The 21,750-nt window shown below is 34.8% G+C and overlaps 1 protein-coding gene across 1 annotated transcript in view; it reads left to right on the top strand.

Moving 5' to 3' along the window:
* Positions 1-21,750, top strand: part of PCDH15 (protocadherin related 15) — an 874,042-nt gene that overhangs the window by 730,457 nt on the left and 121,835 nt on the right. The window lies entirely within an intron of this gene.

The raw sequence follows: 21,750 nt of genomic DNA on the forward strand, positions 1-21,750 counted from the left end.
TGATGAATAATGGCTCCTTTAATAATAATTAAAGCATGCTTTGAAAAATATTATATTTTTGGATTTAAATTGCAACTGGTTAATGATCTCAGTGATGAGAAGTACACATTTAGTTTCTTGTTATTGCCAGATACATTGTATCATCTAATTTTCGTGTGCATCTGAAATAATATTTTCCATATAATCAGTGCAAGAGAGTGTGTGTGTTTATGTGTGTAATATTTTCTTATAGCTATAGAGTTAGCATATATATACTGTTTTAGTCAGGTCACGCTGCCAGAACACAATACCACAGACTGGATGGCTTAAACAACAGGCATTTGTTTTCTCACAGTTTGGAAGCTGGCTGTGTAAGATCAGGGTACCAGCATAATCGGGCTCTGGGGAGGGGTCTCCTCCTGGCTTGTAGACGGCTGCCTTCTCACTGTGTCCTCACATAGAGGAAAGTGAGGGAAAGCTTTCTGCTGTTTCTCATCTTGCCACTAATCCCAAGATAAGGACCTCACCCTCATGACCTCATCTAAGCCTAATTACCTCCCAAAGGCCCATCTCCAAATACCATCCCATTGAGGGTTAGGGTTTCAATATATGAATTTTAGAAGGACATAATCCAGTCCATGGCATGTGTGTGTGCATCTGTGTGAGAGATATCGCCATCCTTAGGAAGTGATGAATTGATTGAAAGAATAATGAAATTAAAATTACTATATTTCATGATTGCTTCATGATTGGATATAAGTGATAGAAAGACTTATAATGCTCTCCTGGAAATATAATAGCATTTTCTTTCATGATGTTTTTGTCTCCATTGAATTCAAGCATTAAGGTACTTTCAATAGTATGTTAAGACCCGTAGGAGATGGTTTTCTCACAAACATTTGAAGGAGGTTCACTATACAATGTATAATTACTATTTACTTATTCTGGACACAGCATTAAATGGCAGTGAGTCATTGCATTCCAGAGACTCACAACCATGAAGTGAAAACAAGGAAGTACATGAAAAATACAATACACTGTGAAAACACAATAATAGAAGTTCACAGCACTGAGGAAGCGTGCTGGAGAGACTGTTAACTGTTTCTGAACACGATCAGCATAATTTTAAGCTGATCATGAAGGAAAGATAAGAGTTTAGCCTCTCCATAAAAATTTGAAAAGATGTTCCATGCCAAAGAATCAACATATACAGAGAGAGAAATAAGGGATATGAGAGTGTAGGGGAGGAGGACATTTCCTCTCCCCAAATGGGGGTTCGTCTGGCCGGAGAATGAATTAAATTCGCATGAGACAGAATAGCAAGAGAAAATTAAACAAAGCTTTATGAGGAACCATGGCCCGGGGCCTTTCTTCCCGAAGGAAGAAAGGGCACTGAAGAAGTGGGGCGCACACAGTGGTTATATACCCCCAAACAGGGTGTTTCACATGTGATTGAAATGTCCCTCCCACAATAGTCACAAGATTGCCCCGTCAGCACAGCACTTGATGGACACAGCAGGTAGTGGTCTGCTATCTCGGTGGGCGTAGCAGGAGGCAAGTCGATTGTCTGGAGCTGGGTGGTCACAGGTGAGCTCAGCAATCAGTTCCTAGCCTAAAGAAAGATGCTTAATCTTTAAGAAATGCCAACGTTGGGAGGGGGAGGGAAGTCAGTTACAGGAGGCTACCAGACTAGCACAATAAAATGCAGATTTTAAGTCCTTGCCTTTGGTATTGATTAAGAGTTTTTGGAGAGAAGGTCATCTCCTTTCTTCTTCCTGGTACAGAGAGGGAGGCAACTTTTACAGATAGAGATTTACCTTACAAATGTAAATGTGTCCTAACAAAGGGCAAGTTCCATTCCTCAGAGCCTCCTTGCCTGTCCCAGTTTATCAAAAGCAATGAGCCTCAAATAATCCTGATGCCAAAGAGACATATCTTGGGGTGGCCAATTTCAGGTCCCCACAAGAGAATGTATTGAATTTCAGAATATTTTAGTAGTTCAGTCTATCTAGAGACAAACTGGAAGCTAAAGAATGATACTAGTTGAGGCTCAAGAAAAATGAAGATTTCATTCAGTAGAACTCTTAATCACATTCTAGAATTTGGATTTGATTGCTTTCATAATTTCTAAGAACTACTTAAGAATTTTAAGCTAGAGCAAGGGCTAAGATACTGAAGGAGGAGGTAGGTGACGCATCTGGAAACATGTTCCACGCCGAACCAAATATTTTTCTCCTCTTATAAAAAGTCATCTTTATCATATTGAAGTACTAAGTTAAATTATGTAATATAATTACCATAAAATCCTACATAACGCATAATAAACCATTGAGATGTAAATTATATGCGAAACAATAAATATTCTTGGTCAACCCATTTAAAAGACCATTCTTTTTCTCATGTCCATTATTACCAATTCTGTTCCTTTTTTGTTGACATGGTAGCCTATGGACTCCAATTCTTTTCTATGGGACATACAGTTTCCTGCTTTTTGAGACTTCTCTGAATGTGTTAATTTTGGTCTTCTCAAGAAATGAGACGGATGTAAACTCACGTATGTTTCTCACTAACTTACCTAGATCAGAGGCTCACAAAAAATGTACTTACTATTTAAGATGGGCTCAAAAATCCCTCAGGGGTTCAGCCCAACAAAATGACCATCTTTGTGCTCCCGAACTTACCCCTAATCACTTCTTGGAAGCCCCAAGAGAAGCAGACAGTGATGTGGTACATAACCCTTGCCTTTTAAATAAACTCAAAAAATGGTGGCCTGTTTCTCTGGACTTTAATTTGGAGCTTATTTCTTTATTAATAGTAGTATGTCTCCAGACTTCTCTATCACAATCCTCGTTAACTCTTTTAGCTAAAATATTGTGGCTTTAAGGCCAAGGTCATAGTTCTCTTTGTTTAACTAATGCTCATTTAGTTTTCCTTTTTTATGTATCTTTGTTTAATGCCGCTTTTTAAAAATAAAAACGTTTTGTTCAACGAATAATTTATCATTTCTTCCTTCTCTGCATAGAACTACTAACTGCAAATAGATTCTATTAATAAAGTTGTTAACTTAGAAAAGAAAATCTGTCCAATTATTTGGTGCTAAAATTAAGAGGGAGTCTCATGAGCACATGCAGAAGAATTTTTGACCTTCTAGAAGAACAGTTCCAACAATTGTAAATAGTGCCCTTGACTATCCCAGTTCATATGTTATTCTGACACATAAAGGCAATTTGGTAATCTTGGTGCATCCTACAGTTTATGAAGAGATTCCTATGTAAGAACCAGTATAATCGCCATAATGGATTCAGTAGTACTTGGGTACCGAACAAGTTTGTTTTGTTTTCTATCAGACACCCAGAATACTTGGATAATAAAAATGTCATATTAAATATTGTCGGAAGACACTACTTTTTTATTAAATGCAAATAATTGATTGAAATGTTTATGTAGGCTTATATTATACCTAAAACATGGAATTAACTATTGAGAAAACCTAAGGCTGATGATTATCTTCTTCATTAATTTTCTCCATGGTTTTGAAAATTTGGGGGGAAGTACATAGCAGAGGTTTCTGGATGCCTCCTAAATCCTTTCCTCTTCTTCCCGGGCATACAGCTAGACTACATTGCCTGCCCTCATATTAGCTAGTACTGTTTCAACTAATATAATTGGTCAACATTTTATTGGAATGAAACAACTAATCACATAATATATTAATCATTTAAAAACTTTTCTTATTTGTATTGCAATATTTCTTAGTTTATCATTTTTTGTTTTGTTTTTTGCGGAAGATCAGCCCTGAGCTGCCATCTGCCACCACTCCTCTTTTTGCTGAGGAAGATTGGCCCTGAGCTAACATCTGTGCCCATCTTCCTCTATTTTATGTGGGATGCCTGCCACAGCATGGCTTGGTAAGAGGTGGGTAGGTCTGCACCTGGGATCTGAACCAGCGAATCTAGGTCTGCCGAAGTGGACTGCATGAACTTAACCACTGCGCCACTGGGCAGCCCCCTCGGTTTGTCATTTTTAAAGCAGTATTCATGGCGGAATATTTTTATTCTTGGATGCTGTTTTCTTTTTATGTGTTCAACTACTAACTTTGGCAAAATGCCTACACCATTTCAGATTTCTGCAAAGGCCAAAACAGTTTCTCTCCTTAACAGAAAAAAGTATATATATTATAGAATAATGCTGCAAACCTCATCTATCTCTTCTCTCTCTTATTTTTTTCAAATTCATTTCCTGCCTCAGCTGGATTCACATAACTCCCGGAGATGTTAAACAATGTTATTGATCCTTGATTATCAGGATGATTCCTTGCATAGGAATTGAAGGATGGCAGAATATGCTCCCCCAAAATATACCACTTTGACATAAGGATTGTTTTGAGCTAAAAGCACTTAAGAAGCAGCAGATGCAGTGGCCAGCCCAGCGGCACAGTGGTAAAATTTCACTTCCCCTACAGAATTGTTCCTGGTGGAAAAACTTCTATTTTATGTGATCAAACATTGGGGGCATGCAAAATGATAATTCAAGATTTCTGTTCTTTGTAGGGTGTGGGGAGGAGGAGGCCCGTGGTTTATAAATGGAAAGCAGTAATCCAAGATAAGCAGCATTGCAAGCTGAGGTACATATTGTTTTTACATCTCAGGAAGGTCTACATTCCAATACTGACTTTTGAATTCCTTATGAAAAATTAATTTTCAACAAATGACTAGGTGTTAAAGAGAGGTTCTAAAGTTAAAATGTTCATTTATTTTAGAATTTTGAACTGACTTCTTAACCTGACCCCCCTCCCTCAACCCAATTATCTTATCTTACTTTTGGCATGGGCAGCCATTAAATCTTTAAATCTCAGGGAAAAAAAATAAGATTTGTTAGGGTAAGTTAGGCTGCCATAAAAAGAAATCCTTAAATTTCACTGGTTCAAAGAACAAAAAAAAAAAAGCATGTAGTTTTGGCTTGCATGACAGTCTAGAGTGAGTGTTTCAGGTTAGCAGCAGTGGTCGCTTGTCTTCACGCAGTTCGTCCATGTCGTTAAGGCACCCGGGCCAATCTACAGTTTTCCATCCTTCACATCCTGTTTCAAAATCACTCCAGTGATTGCCGTTTTAGCTTATGGAAAGGGAAAAAGGGCGCAAGTCCACATCCAGAGATTTCCTGAACCAAGTGAGATGAGAAATGCAAATTCCACATGAGCCGAACTTTCATCTTGAAAATCCGTGAAAATGTCCACACTTAGCTATGAAAGGACAAAGGAGTGCTTTCCTTGCTAGCTAGGCAGCTATGTCCCAGTTCCACCTCTTTTACTGAAGATAAAAGGACAGTGGTGCTGGTGGAGAACTGGCACTTTAATTTGAGACAAGTTATAGATTTTAATTTCTGTGGTCATTTTGAAATGACTTGGCTTCTGTTAAGAATGTACGATATCAGGTACATGAACTAATAATGTAAGAATATATAAACATTTTTATTTTTAAATATGTATTACCGAAATAGATTATATACTTCTTAAAATAGTAAGAGAATGAATATTTTTTCTTTGAATTCAGACCAATATTAGATGAACATTTTTGAATGTTTTAAATTATTTCTAGTGATTTCAGCTCATCAAGTATTAATATCGCACAGTTCAAACCAAGCCTTTCTGGACTTCAAGCTAAAGTTTGCATATTTGATTACAACTAATTGCTTTTTTCATTTTCCTGAGAACTCTAATTGTCTTGATCACAAAAGTAAAAGAAAAGGAAAGTGAAAAAGAAAGGTTATAGGGCCTGGCCCCGTGGCCCAGTGATTAAGTTTGCATGTTCTGCTTCAGGGGCCCAGGGTTTCATGGGTTCAGATCCTGGGTGTGGACATGGCACCACTCATCAAGCCATGCTGAGGCGGCGTCCCTCATGCCACAACTAGAAGGACCCACAACTGAAGTATACAACTATGTACAGGAGGCTTTGGGGAGAAAAAGGAAAAATAAAATCTTTAAAAAAAAAAAGGAAAAAGAAACGTTATGGCAGAGTGTAAATGAGAGTTGTGACCTATAAACCAGCTTTGTGGAGACCATCAAAAAGATTTGAGAGATGGCATTTACAATTTGGTGAAACACTTTCCAATGTACCAATTCTACCTAAACAGAGAAACAAAATCTGTTATTCTTTTCACAAAATTAAAAACATTTCAATTCTGAGCTACTGGTATTTGCTCAGTTGCTGGAATGTAACAGTAGACCTATCATTATCTCGTCTAAAATTATAAAAGTACAAATAGGAACCAACAAATAATAAACATCATAGTAAATACTTCAATATTTACTGAAGGAAAAACCTACCACGTTGCCAGCTACATTTTTGATGGCAGATAATTAGTAGGTTAGCTGACCAATGTAAAAATAACAATATAACAAAAATTGTTAAATTATTATATAACAATATAACAAACAAATCTTGTTTGTTATAACAATATAACAAATAGCCAAACCCTCTTTTCACATGCTTAATTATGTTATGCCTCTGTTTCCTTTTCATATTTAAAAACGTCCTTACCTTCTGCTGATCATTCTTGGAAAATAAATAAGTTTGTAGAATTATTCAAAGGTTTCTACAAAGACTACCCTATATTAAGTGAAATAATTTAGCTTGTCAAGAATAGAAGAGAAATTTCTCATGTTATTTTCTCGTTTATAACTCACTTTGTTGGGATATTTTATATGTGTTGGAAAAAGATTTGATTTTGTCTTTCTTCAAATCCTGTGAACTGAGGTTGTTTCCTAATGGGCTAGCTTCAAGTAATTTTTAAGGGAAGGAAGACTCTCATAATGGAAAAGCAATTTGCCCCATACAGATATATGTTTATTTTTATAATGGCCACATTTACAGTAATTCTTAAGATAAGTACGCTCTTGATTCTCTTTGGTCCCTATGGCAATTGTAATACTTGAAACTGACTCATTTTATTAATTTCATGACCTCTTCAAAGAAACCTGTCGCTGAGTCAATTAATTAGGTTAAATAGAGGATCAAGACATCGTCTGCAACATCTCTTTGTCATTAGATGAACACGTACGTTTTCCAGAAAACACTGAGTTCTTCTTAAAACTTTTGAAAAGTTTATAACCCTTCAGAATATATAATAGTCATTTTTACAATTGTAAATAAACATTCATATTTAGAAGCATAAACACAGCCAAACATTTAAAAATTATAACAAATTTCTAGTTTCATACCTCATTCCTGTTTTATTTGGCTCTTTCAGTTTCTCTTTTTGACAAACAAGGAAATATCAGTAATTTCAGTATCGTAGAGTTTACATGCCCTAAATCATCATTCTTTATTCTTTCTTTCCCCCCTTTCCTAGAATGAAATTCTTAGAGTTAATAGCATTTCTTTATTCTTTGTTGTTGAAACACCTCTTCCTTCACAAAATCATCTCCAGCTGGCCTCATTTTTAAAAAGTTTTTTGCAATGAATTAAGTCCAAGTAATAGCCCATACCTCAAATAAATAATCATAAATTTTGAGTTATTAACATTCAGGCAATTAAGAAGTTTCTCTATATCCATATGTAGTCTCATATCTTAATTTAAACCATTTTCCACAATTTGATTTTCATTGGAAGTAGAGAAAAATAGGTTAATCCTACTCAGAAAAATTCTGTTCTGAAAGTCATATCATCTAATTGATGAAACAGACCATAGAGATCATTTAATCAGATCATTTAATACTCAATTTCTCTCATACCCTTGCCACAAAGTTGACTAGGCTATTTTAAAAAACTTACAGCAAAGAACTCACCTCTTCAATCTTTGGATAACTGTGAATGTTGGGAAGTCATTCCTTATGCTGAGATTATTTTTATGTACTATATTCTTTTAAATTATTTTCTATGCATTTTTCTCTGAGTCTTCATCAATTTTAGCATTCACTCCCTCTTTCAAGTGGTGTGACTGTGTAGGGGAGGACAAGTAATTCTCCCTGTACCCTTCTGAGTGCTTAGCCGAGCCCCCTGTAATAAAAGACAGGTTAACAGCAGAAAAACAAACAGAAGTTTGCTAACTTGTATACCTTGTGTACACATGGGAGATACCCAGGGAAAATGAGTAACTCAAAGATATGGCTTTAGAATTCAGGATTAAATATCATCTTAACAGGGACAGGGGAAGGGGGAGGTAGGCCTCTTAGGGGAGGGTAAATGGTTTTTAGGAAAGATGAACGGGCCCTTGGAAGAATAGATGGGAAATCTGATAGTTTGTTTTGTAACTGTCTACAGCTCAAAATAATCAATAAACCAAAGTGGCATATTTTGAGGTGGCATGTCCTGAACTCCTACAGTCATATTTTGGGGTGACATATTCTGCTATCCTTCCATTGAAACTAAACTAAACTCCTTACCTAAGACAGGTGACAAATAATGCTGTCCTATCAATTATGAGCAAGTATCTTGACAAGGATTATGCTTACTGGGAAAAAGAACTCTGCATACCTGGTAGTCTGCCGCTAACGTGGAAGAAAGGAGTGATAGTAACTGTGTAGCTGCTGACCTGAAAGTAATGTAAATTCCAGTCTCATGCTAGTTTAATACATCCTGCAACATACGGCAAACTCTTCTACATTTTTACGATATTTAAATAATGGTAATTTATAACTGTCAAGGATTTTTAAAAATTTTTGTCTCCACATAAATACATATTAAATCTATTCAATTTATTCATCTTTATTTTAATATATCAGTATATAAATACCTATTTTAATGTATATTAAAGTTTTACATTAATATCTTAAATTTCTTCATCTTTATTTCCCCTAGAACTGTTTTTCTAAATATTCATGAATATTTTGAATTTACGTCTTTCAAAATACTAATATTTCTTTTTGACTTTAATTCCCCTAATGTTCTATGTTAGTTCAGGTCCATCCTCTAATAATTAGACATCAAGATGAAATTTCAAAAGCAAGACTTTTATCAAGGGAAATACTTGTGAGAGAAACGAGGAGGAAGCAGGGTAAGGCTAGGAGAAGCTTCGGACCACAGGCATTCTGACCCCAAGGGAAGACGAGGAAGAGAAGCTTGTATAGAAACCTTCTAGCCTATTGTGTTATTTAAGTGACTGCTGTGTCATTTAAGTAAGGTTCTGTGTGATGATCAGAGTATCCTCCATCCATAGTCAGATGTCAGAGAAGTGCTGTGTCCCCTAGAAAAGGACCTGCCTTAGCATCTCTGCTTTTCTCAGTCATTATCTGCAAGCAGCCACTAGGAAGCATGACCTTCATATAAACACAGCAATAGACTTCAGAGCACAGCCACTGGGACCTCAGTCAAGTGCTTCCTACAGTTGGAGATCTGTGAGGCACACTCTCATTGATGCCACATGTATATGTCCGATAAGAGGTTTTCAGTCAATTATCTACTTGGATCTTCTGGAAAATAGTTATTCTGTCATAGTCAGAAAATACATTTTATGTATCTTTCATTTAATCCAGACACAAACATCAAACTCCTAATAGTAGTTCCAACACTTACTGTTACTTGAGAATAGATAGACTCCTGTAGGTCAAGTGAATTAGGATTCGGAAGAATGATGTTTGACCTTCATCTCAGGCTGATGGACTAAAACTTAAAGGCACTGGGATTAACTTGTCATCAGTTTTAGAGGTAAATATCATGGAAAGGTCAACACACCTGGGATGGATCATAGAGTCTAAATATGAATATTGATTTTGAGTGGGAAATGCAGTATCTTACACAACTTATCAAAGTTTAAAAAGAGAATTATTTACAAATTTTCCAAACAAATATGCTACCAATATAGATATACCTTTGGCATTTATTTAAAATGGAATTGTCTCAACATCGATTACTAAACTTTGCATGATTTAATGCCACATTTATATTCATTTTTAAGAATTCATGTATTTTAAAATGTCATTTCCATTAAACAGAAATTCAAAATTTATGTTTGTATATGTAGAAAAGAGAAGGAGCAAACGTTTCTAAGGCATTTTATTAACCTCTTGAACAAGTTGATATTTTGCTAACTCTTAGAAAAATATTGAGTCAATTTCCAGTATTATTCAAATTTAATATATTAAATCCAAAATAAGAATATTATATGTATAAATATCTTGACATTAAAAAAATTCAAATACCCGTGAATGAAGAAAATAATCTTGTCAGTTTTCCTGTCATACTAAAAAATTGATACTTTGCTGATTAATGTGAATTAATCTTGTATTAAATGACAATGCCAAAATTTTATGCAACTTATATTTAAAATGAGTTTCCTCAAGAGACTTTATACTGAATACTGAAGTATAAAAATAGAGAAGATTTTATAAAGAACTATAAAGGATTAATAGTTCACCTCCTGATATGCAAATACAGAGAAAAAGTGTAATTTAAAATTCAGAAAGCCATTTTTAGATACTATGAATAATGAAAACAATGTTATCACAATGGCCAAGGAAATGGTGAGTGAGAAGTTCTAGTTACTATCTCATTGTTCAAGAGAATTGAAATTACACTGAGGAACATTGCCATCATTCTTATATAAACCACGCAAGTTTGGACTTGAGGATTTTGAGAAAAGATTTTTAATCAGTAAGTACAATAATTTAGGGAGAACTATTCGTTTTGATTTCCAAGAATGAAAAAGAAAGGAAAGCTTGTCTGTAAACTATTAATATAATATAAAATAAACCCACATACAGAGAAGATCATTTGTTTTCTATTTTAATTTAGATTTATTGTCCAATATGAGAACTTAGGTTATCTGAAGATAACCTTTCCTGTCTTTTTATGGCACTACTAAAATTTTGTCTCAAAGATAGTAGATTTTGCCTCGTTAACTATTAAAAGAATGACTGTGACAATACTTCATTACAGCTTTCATAGGCTTCCTCTGTATCCACATGGAATTTAATTTCTCCTTCACAACTTCAAGGTGACGTATAGTTTTGCATTTGCTCATATAACAGAGTGAAGCAAGTCTTCCAGCAACAAGGGACTCGAGTTCGAACAGTTCATTTTAAATTTACTGTTTAGAATTTAAAATAAGTTTTTCAATACAAAGAGTGTTATGATAGATTCCATTCTTCTTTCAGTGCATTATACGTATAGAAAATTTTAGTTCAAGTGCAACATGTAAGAGGGCACGTCACTTTTGTTTTATTAATAGTTGATGCAAACTTTTTTTGAGGCAAAATAACATGATAGAATCCTAAGGTTTGAATCCAGGCTATATCACTTATCTGTTGGTTGAATTTGGGCAAGTTGCTTAAGCTCCCTGAGGCCAGCTTGTCTAAGGATACAATAATTACTTTATATATGAGACAAAGAGTTTTGTGAAGTACCTAGTACAGAGAACATGCTTAAAAAGGAGTTGTAATACTATTATTTAATAGGTTTATGTCAGGTATTTGGCATGCAAATGTTTTTAAAATGTAGTCCTAGTTCTTAAGGAGCTTATACACAGAAAGGAAAGATGTCATCCTAATTACCTAAATCCTGTGGCTGCCCCCAGGGAATGAGATAAAAAGCCTTCGGCATCCGTGATTGGAAGAAAGACACAAGTTTACCATGTTATCAACACAAGAGAAGTGGGAGAAAGTAACTGTCAAAAAAGCAAATTTGGATATGAGGAAGAAAATATAGATGTTAAGCAAACAAAAATGTCACAGGTCCATTTCTCTACCCTCGTTGGTTAATGGATCATCACTAGTTTCTGGATGAAAAAAAAAAATCTTAGGGAGATATCACTCTAATTGCAATGTGGAAAATGGATTTCTACTGAATTTGAATGTTAATTTAAATAATAATGCCTTGAATATATGTGTGATGGTTAAAGGTATATTGTTCTCATTACCAAATATGAATTTGTTATTCTTGATATCATCTTCTAATCATCGTCATAAACAAATTAACTCCTTCAACTATTGTCATATAGAGATGTATTCCCACACGTTAGAGTCAAGTTCCTGATGTCCAGCATGAACATAGCCAGGAGAGAGAAGAGCCCTTCACAGAATTGTTTGTGAAGACTATTTCTATCTCACTGATGCTATATTTTACTTGCCTATTTCCCAAAGTTCCCAGAATGTTCTGTGAGCTGTGATTTCAGTTGAGGATAGGATGAGGTAGAAGAAGTGAGAAAATTAAAATTATTTCTCCTTGAATTTTACTAATTCATCCAGCATCTTTGTCCACTAATTTCTGCAACACACATTGTTTATCCAGATACAATGCTATGTACAGAGTATAAAATAGAATGGTTAATAGGGCAGATGTGGTCTGTCTAAAGTCTACAATGTATTGGAGAAGACAAACATTGAAAACATTTACAAATGAGGTAAAATGACTGCTATATTCAAATGGTATTTGTTCCTTTCCTCATCCTGTCAATGAATAATTATTGAGAACTTATAGTGCTCTGGAAATAATAACGCTGAACAACATATACACTGTCCTACCCTCAGAGACCTTATAATCTATGTAGTAGACAGAAATTAATCAAATGGTCAGAGGAATCAGATTATAATTACAAACTGATAAGTGATATCAAAGAAAGGAACATGGTTCTATGAGCTCTTATAACAAAGTACACAACCATAGCATTGGGGGATATCCGAGAAAATTTCTCAGGAAATGGTAGGAGTTGACATATGAATGAATAGTAATTAGCCTTGTGGGTGAAGGAATAGTGGGCTCAGGAATTGAGAGGAAATTGAGTGCATAAAAATCTTAAATTGGAAAGGAAGAAGACCCATTCCAAGAATTTGAAGAAGGTCGGTTTGGCTAAAGAAGAGAGAATGAGGGCAAAGTACTGTAAGATGAGGCAGAAATTTGGGGCATATTAAAGATTTGAGTTTTATTCTATGAACACTGGGAAGCCATTGAAATCTGGTAAGCATGTTGTGGGCTGAGGAAGCTTAGACTGATAGAGATGTAAGTAGACGTGAACTTTAAAAAGATGACTGACTACTCTCTGGAAGTCAGATGGGAAATGAGTCAAAGTGGATGAGTATGAATTGGTCAAAAGAAAACTAGTATTTTAAGCAAAGAACAGTGACAGCTTGGCCTAGAATAGGAACAGTGGTGGAGGAAAGAAATGGATGAGACCCATAAGACAGTCCCCCAGACAAAGGAGTATTAAAGTGGAAACCTAAAGAGGGACCAAAAGAATTAGTCAGGGGAAGATTGTATGAGTTAGAGAGAGTAGCATACACAAAGGCTCAGAGGGAGGAGAACTGTAGAATGTTCTGAGTTCAAAGTCAATATAGAGCATAGAGATGTCTGGGAGAAAGTTGTTGGTTGGTGATGAGTCTGGAGAGATAGGTAGAGTCAGGTTGTGAAGGTACTCATAAGCCATCTTAAAGACTCTTCATTATCACAGAGAAATTTGAGGACATTGAATGGTGTTCAACAGACAAGCAATGTGAGTAGAAGGTCACTCTGTTCTTCCACATTCTGTACGGAAAATAGATTTTTACGCAATTTAAGTGTTGATTCACAATCATGGCATTTATATCACCAATTTATAATGGTGGTCATTCATCTCCCCATTCCTCTGGTGCTTAATAGCTGCATCATTTACTTCACCCTCTTCTAATACTGCACTGCATTTCTGCATATTTATTTTTATTTATTCTATTTATTGTCACACATGGTTCTATGCCACCAAACAATATATTTAAGCCCAAATCACACGCCCACAAATAAAGTGATAGGAAAGATGTATCAGACAATCACAAACAAAGGAAAGCTGGAATTAGTGTATTAATGCCAACGATGTGTAATTCAAAACAGAAGGAACTAAACTTCTGATTATGTATGTATTTTGTCTCACTAAATAAAATATAAATTTCTTAAGTGAGAGGGCTAAATTTTCTGCTTTACTATATCCACATAGTGTCTAATGTAGTCAAGACTATGTAATTTATTGTCTAAAGCAGGAGTCAAGGAGGGCACTCCATAATAATTAAGCTAAGGAAATGAGCGTAAACGGACTGTCACATGTAAGCTGAATCATATCATCATTGGTACCTCTAAATACGGGGCTTTGCTCATGATAGGTATCCTATAAATGCTTGATGACCACTGGACTGGTATATATGACCAGAGTTTTTATTCAATGCAGGATTTTTCCAGTTATCTTTCGCCACAAAACTCTCTTTCCAAATTTAATAAGTTAAAACAACAGTAATTTACTATTTCTCATGATTCTGTGGATTAGCTGGGCAGTATTTCTGCTGCCACTTACACTATTGTCACAGCAAAAAGTGCACCAGGCAAATTTAAACAGGAAAGAAAGAACTCATTCAAAGCTATTTCAATAGGAGAGTGTCTGAGTCAACTCGGCTGAAACAAAGGGCTGGAGAGATGGGGCCTAGCCACTACGGAAAACAGTATAGAGATTTCTTGAAAAGTTAAAAATAGAAATACTATATGATCCAGCTATCCCACTACTGGAGATTTATCCAAAGAATATGAAATCAACAATACAAAGAGATTTATGCACTCTTATGTTCATTGCAGCATTATTCGCAATAGCCAAGATGTGGAAGCAACTCAAGTACCCATCAACTGATGAATGGATAAAGAAGATGTGGGGTGTGTATATATATGTACAATGGAATATTACTAACCCCTAAAAAATACAAAATTGTCCCATTTGCAAAAACGTGGATGGACCTTGAGTGTATTATGTTAAGCGAGATAAGCCAGACAGGAAAGACAAACACCATATGATTTCACTCACATGTGGAAGATAAACAAACATGTGGATAAAGAGAACAGATTAGTGGTTACCAGAGGGGAAGGTGGCTGGGGTGGGCAAAAGGGCTAAAGGTGCACATATCTTTGGTGACAGATAAAAACTAGACTATTGGTGCCGAGCATGATGCAGTCTATACAGAAAGCAATATATAACAATTTACACTTGAAATTACTCAATGTTATAAAACAATATGACCTCAATAAAATAATTTTAAAAAAAGGAGCTGGGGTGGGGAATCATAGGCCATCTGTGTTTGCTAATTGGCTTTACCCAAAGGAAAAGTAAACTTTCTCCTATCTTCATGGATGGAGGAAGTTTTACAACTGAAGCAGGATACCTACCAAAGTTAGGCTCCTACTCTCCCACAGAAACCAGGAGATGGGAATGTATTTTCCTTCATGTGTCAAAGTCATGGCTCTTGGGTCCTTGAGAAACATCTTCCTGGGCTTGTAAAATTGGCAAGAGGCTTTTTAAAAGATTTATATCTCCAAGGGGCAGAGAAAGAATTTACAATTGTGAGTTTTTGAAAGTAAACACTCTAAGAAAAGGGAAGTCTGCCTAAAAATACAATGATAGAACAGGAACAGGAGAGCCGCAATAGACACTCCTAACCATCGCTCCTTTTTTTTTTCGTACTTCCTTATGTTCAGCTAGAAGAAGCCAGTAGACCTTTTCAAAATTCTGTCTAGAAATCTGCTTAACCATATCCACAAGTTCATTAGTTCACAAGCTCATCTCCTCTCTTTGAAGTTACCATAGGTGACAATTTTGCTAATTGTTTTGCAGCTTCAAAACAAAGGTTGCCATCTTTCTAGCCTTGAATGACTATTTTCTCATCACTTTTACAGCCTTCACTAATGGTTTGTCCTCCCTTCCTCCACCTTCCATTAATAGCCTGCTTGCTCATTTCCTAGACGTTGCCTGCCAGTCAGTCCCCAAACAAATGCTATGTGTTTTAGATCTTTGCTATGACAGCACACCACTTCTAAAAGTCAATTTCTCTGTCTATTGCTTATCCTGAAACATAATGACTAAGACACAAACAATTTATGTTTTCTGAAGATACTCTGAGTTGCAAGGACCTGGGCATTATCCTGCAGCTGGAATGATGAGGATGGCCTGGCCTTTCTCTCCATGTGCTTTTCCCTGTGGTTTTTCATACTCAAATTTGCTACCCTGGAATTCTTCACCTGCAGTTTCAGAGCAACTTTCTTCCCATGTATATGAGAGCTGAAGCTACAAGCCTTCACTTTCATCGAAGCTACAATGTCATTTTCATCTCATTCTATTGGTTAAAAATAATCGCAGAAATAACCTAGATACAAGGGGATGGAAAATAAATTCCACCTCTGGATAGGAGGAAGTGCAAGGAAATTTTGTCTAATTTTAATCTATCACATTATGCCAATCGTCTCTTATCTTCTTTAACAAAATTGGAAGAACAGATAGCTTAGAAAAGTAAAATATCTTATGCAAATATTTCATTGAGAAAAATGTGTTCTTATGCATGATGACATAATGATTTTTTTTTAATCTCTTCAAGATCTTGTCACAATTTATTTCTAATTTTATAACACCTCAAATTTTTAAAAAATTGATTCCAGGATTAAGGGGTTTTACATGATTATCTTATTTATTTATTTTCATTTCTCAAATTATCATGTTTAAATTGCCAATCAGGCATAGTAAGCACAGTGAATCTGCCTTTGGTAAAACAACATTTAAAATCTTTAGCTGATGGATTCTAAATAATAAATTATCATATTTATGGAGAAATTTCAATGCTCGCTTTTGTTTGTTAAAACAACCTCTTGGGCTTTTTTAGCTGTTTTCAAAGTTTAATAACTAGAGATGGAGAATGGATAAAGGAACTAGGTAGGGGAGACCTAGATGTAATTTTTTTCTAGTTTTATTGAGATAGAATTGGCATACAGTATTGTATTGGTTTAAAGTGTACAACATAATGGTTATATATATATATGTATCATGAAATGATTACTACAAGTTTAGTTAACATCCATCAGCTCCTATAGTTACAATTTTTTCTTGTGATTGAAACTTTTAAGATCTACTCTCTTAGCAACTTCCAAATACACGATATAGTATTATGAGCTATAGTTACCATGCTGTACATTACATCCCTGGAACTTATTTATCATATAACTAGAAGTTTATATCTTTTAACCACCTTCACCCAGTTCCCCCACCCCACACACTCCACCTCTGGCAACCACCACTCTGTTTTCTGTTTCTATGAGTTTGGGGTTTTTTTAGATTTCACATATAAGTGATATCATATCATACAGTATTTGTCTTTCTCTGCCTGACTTATTTCACTTAACATAGTGCCCTCAAGGTCCATTCATGTTGTCACAAATGGGATTTCCTTCTCTTTTGTGGCTGAATAATATATATATTCCATTATATAATACGTCTATAGATAGATAGACCATATTTTCTTTATCTATTCATCCATCACTGGACACTTAGGGTGTTTCCATGTCTTGGCTATTGTAAATAGTGCTGCAATGAACAGGGGGTGCAGATGTCTCTTTGAGTTAGTTGTTTCATGTCCTTCAGATATATACCCAGAAGTGGAATTACTGGATCATATAGTAGCTCTATGTTTGATTTTTTGAGGAACCTCCATACTCTTTTCCATAATGGCTGCACCAGTTTATATTCCTACCAATAGTGTACAAAGGTTCCCTTTTATCCACATCCTTGTCAACACTTGTTAACTCTTCTCTTTTTGATGGTGGCCATTCTAACATGTGTAAGATGATATCTCGTTACAGCTTTGATTTGCATTTTTCTGATGACTAGTGAGCTTGAGCACCTTTTCATGTACCTGTTGGCCATCTGTACATTTTCTTTGGAAAAATGTCTATTCAGTTCCTCTGCCCATTGTTTAATCAAATTGCTTGGCTTTTTGCTAGAGTTGTATGCATCCCTATATATTTTGGATATTAACCCCCTATAGGATATATGATTTGCAAAAATTTTCTCCCATTCCATACATTGCCTTTTCGTTTTGTTGATGGTTTCCATGATTTTTTAACTAAATACAAAATATATTTAAAATCAGTTAAATCTGGAGACAGATATGTGTCTTATAGTAACTTCCTTATTTTAATTATGCTTGAAGTATTTAATTATTTAAAACATTTAAAGAAGAACAGAAAACTATTTTTTTCCTTTTTAGTGCTTCATTGTTTTGGGCTTAACAATCTAGTGATTGTTCAGGGGGAAGAATTTTGTTTATGGTTTTCCTCATCATAATAAAAACTAAATCTAGAAATAATGTATTAGTTGCAACTTCTTTAGCAAAAATTTAAATAGAAATGAAGTACTCCTTAAAATAGTGATGAATTTATCTATCTGAAGATATTGAATACTGACTATATATCGTCCTTTCTAGATGGCATGATTGTAAGTGTTTACTATCTTTCTATGGTATGAATAACACAATGAAATAATTATTTATCTCTTTTTTTTCTAAAAATTCTGTCAGACCTTGAATGTCTATTTTTATTATGCTCTTTTTGAGGTAATACATTCATTTAATTGTTAAAGTAGGATTGAATTGAAATATCAAATGCTCTAAGTATCTTTTTTTCTCTTTTTTGATGTTATTTGTATGACTATAGAAATATATTTTAAGAGTCTATGGTGATTTCTTATCTTTATTTCATAACTAAAAGTGTAAAATCTAGTCTAGTCTAGTCAATAGAAAATAACACATAAAAGTATTGGATATCCTGCTTAAAAAGTTTACTGTTGTGCCCTTGAAAAAGCCCAAATGTACAAATTCATCTATAAAGGAAAAAAGGAACCACTCTTATATAGGCAAAAGAGCCAAAATACAAAACTGTTTTCTCGGAGATCATTACAAAGTATATAAATACCTACGTGGTAGCCTACTTTTATTAAGTAAATCAATCAGCCAGAAATGAATATGCCTGGTCTAGCCATTCCTTCAAACTATGCAGTCCCCAATTCCACTCACAGTTAGTTTGTAGGTATTTGGGAAACATAAAATATAAATGATGCATACCATGTTTACTACTGACCTTTTAACCAGGGATCTGGTATTAATGCAATTACCGCATTTTACTATAATTGTTTACACAACTGTCTGCATTGCCTACGAGGCTTTAAGCTCCATGAGTGAACAATCCACTTCCTCTCTCCTGTCTTTGAATCTTTATTGCTTAGTGGACGTCAAGCACATGGTATGTGCTCAATAAATATTTATGGAACATATGAGTAAACCACCATGATTAAATAATTGGATTTTGAGTGAATTTCTTCTTGTTGTTTTTAAGTCTCAGACCCAACCTCTACCTGTACCAATCCTACTGCATGGTCGTTGTTTTTGAATAAAGCCAAAAAAAGTCCATGGATGTAAAGTTGTAAAAATAGTAAAAAGGAAAATATTATCCCCATTTCAGATGTAAAATTGATGTATGATTGAGAACTAGAAAGGGAAAATCAGAGTGGATAAGACATAATCTACAACATTAGCCAGGATAGATATTACTTACTAAAAGTATTCAAGTTTTAATTGTCATTGTTCCTACTGTTTATGAGACAAACTTGCATATTATATTTAAGCTAAACTTCTAGAAGTAGAGCTTATAAAATAATGTATTATAATAGCCATAATTTATGGAGTACCTGCTATATGCCAGGTGAAAGTAAAGCTTTTGGTACACATTGTGTCCTTTAGTACACTCGAAAATCTTCTAAAGTAAATAATGTCCCCATTTTACAGATTAAGAAATAAGATCAGGGATGTTAAGAATTTTCCCAAGGTCACACAAGTAGTAAGTAAGAGAGCCAGAATTCAAACTCACGTCTATTAGAATCAGAGGAGAGTGCTCTTAGCTTCATTCTAGTCTGTTGAAACGATATCCGTTGCTCTAAGTTTTAGGGCTAAAGCTGGGTGAGTAGAGTGAGGGAAGAAAGAGAAGGAGGAAGGCAACCAGAAGAGAGAAGTCCATTATGATTTTCAAAGTACCAGCGTCTGAATCACATGGGAACTTTTTACAAATGATATTCCTGGTCTGACCCCGTGGACCTACTAAATCAGAATCTTTAAGCATGATCCAGAAAGTCTGAAAATTTAAATAAGTTCTTAATAAGTTCAGCTAATTCTTAAGATTTTAAAGTTAGAGAGATTAGATAAACTCTATTAATGAGAACAATAAATGAAACACACACACTCTCTAGGTAGCAAATTTAGCTTTCAAGTAGGTCTCTCAACTTGAGAAATTGTTTGCTCAACACTTCAGTTTTCTTGTCTTCAAGATGAGGTCACTTCATGAATCTGAATAGAAGCAAAACTCTTAACAACAGCAAGCACACTTTGGAAGATATGTGAAGAAACAAGGTCTAACCATTTGGTCCTTTATTAACTTTCTTAGCTGCAGTCTATCTAAGAATTCTGGGAAAGCTGGCATCTCTCTCCTGATTCATGTACTTTTTAAACTGCTTTTCTCAGTTAAATATGTAAAATTAGATCACCCTGATGCAATTACTCCAAGGTTACAAATAATAGGAGTTCCAGTGGGTGTTTTTTTCCTTCTCATTTTCATTAAATTCCCTCATAGTAGATATAAAAACAGTTCCTTAATTGGTACTGATTTGCAAATATATTGAATTCAAACATGTCAAAATAAATTAGATTTGTCTCTCAGTAGAAAGAAAGCAGTAGAGCCAGATTGAATCCCAGTGAAATTTTATAGCATCTATTTACAAACACTTTTATATCCTAAACTGCACGGCATTTAAAATAATTAGGAGCTTTATGCAACACATATAACATCTACTTTTATCGTTACTTCTTGAACCCAGCAGTAAAAGTAGATTTTAAATTGTAGACTAATTGTTTCATCTATATTTATACTGTAAAAACTGGGTCTAACATTTGGAAACTGCGAATTCTGTTATTTTAGTATACTCGTTATTCAGATGACTCAGGTGTGTTAAAAAGTATTTAATTGAGAGGGATTTATTGCAATCTATATATTAAAAACATCAATTTGAAATGTTAGATATCTATGAATAAGTTTATACATCCATAAGAAAATTATGTTGTACGTATTTTGAGTATAAATTCTGCAGCAGCTAACTTTTCTGGGTCACACTTGCTTTATCTGCAAAAATGTAGTTCTAAACAACAAATCTGGAGTTATTTTGATCAATTTTCTTCTTACCGAAATGCAGCTGTTGGTGGTACATCCATACAATGTACTATGATTCAGCAATAAAAAGTATCAAGCCACAAAAACACATGGGGGAAGTTTAAGCACATATTGCTAAGGAAAGAAGCTAGTCTAAAGTGTACACACTGTGTGCTTCCAACTATATGACATTCTGGGAAAGGCAAAACTATACAGACAGTGAAAACTCAGTGGTTTCCAGGGTTTCAGGGGAAGGGAGGGATGAATAGGTGAAGACCAGGAGATTTTTAGGTCACTGAAACTATTCTGTGTGATACTGTAATGGTGGATATATGATAATATACATCTGTCCAAACCCATCGAGTTTATGCAACACAGAGAATGAAGCCTCACGTAAACTATGGACTTCCGTTAATTGTGTGTCAATATTGGTTCATCATTTGTAACAAATGGAACACACTAATGCAAGATGTTAATAATAGGCAAAACTAGGGTTGGGGGGGGTGCATATGGGAACTCCATACCTTCTGCTTAATTTTTCTGTAAACCTAAAACTGCTCTAAAACAAAGTCTATTAACTAAAACAAAAATATGCTGCTGTTTTACATGTAAAATTTAGAGGTGGTGAGAACAATGCAAATAGTAAGATAATGAACTAATAAAACTTAAATTTGATATCTATCTTAACTGACTTTTTTTAATTGAAATATTATTTAGGCTCTGTTTATGTAGTAGTTTAGGTGATTTGGGAATTTTAGTCGAAATGTATGGGTTTTGTTTAAAATGTCAGACTACCGCCCAAAGTGTTGCCCTTGGGGGATAA

Source organism: Equus quagga, chromosome 2 (genome assembly GCF_021613505.1).
Source record: "Equus quagga isolate Etosha38 chromosome 2, UCLA_HA_Equagga_1.0, whole genome shotgun sequence".
NCBI classification, from domain to species: domain Eukaryota; kingdom Metazoa; phylum Chordata; class Mammalia; order Perissodactyla; family Equidae; genus Equus; species Equus quagga.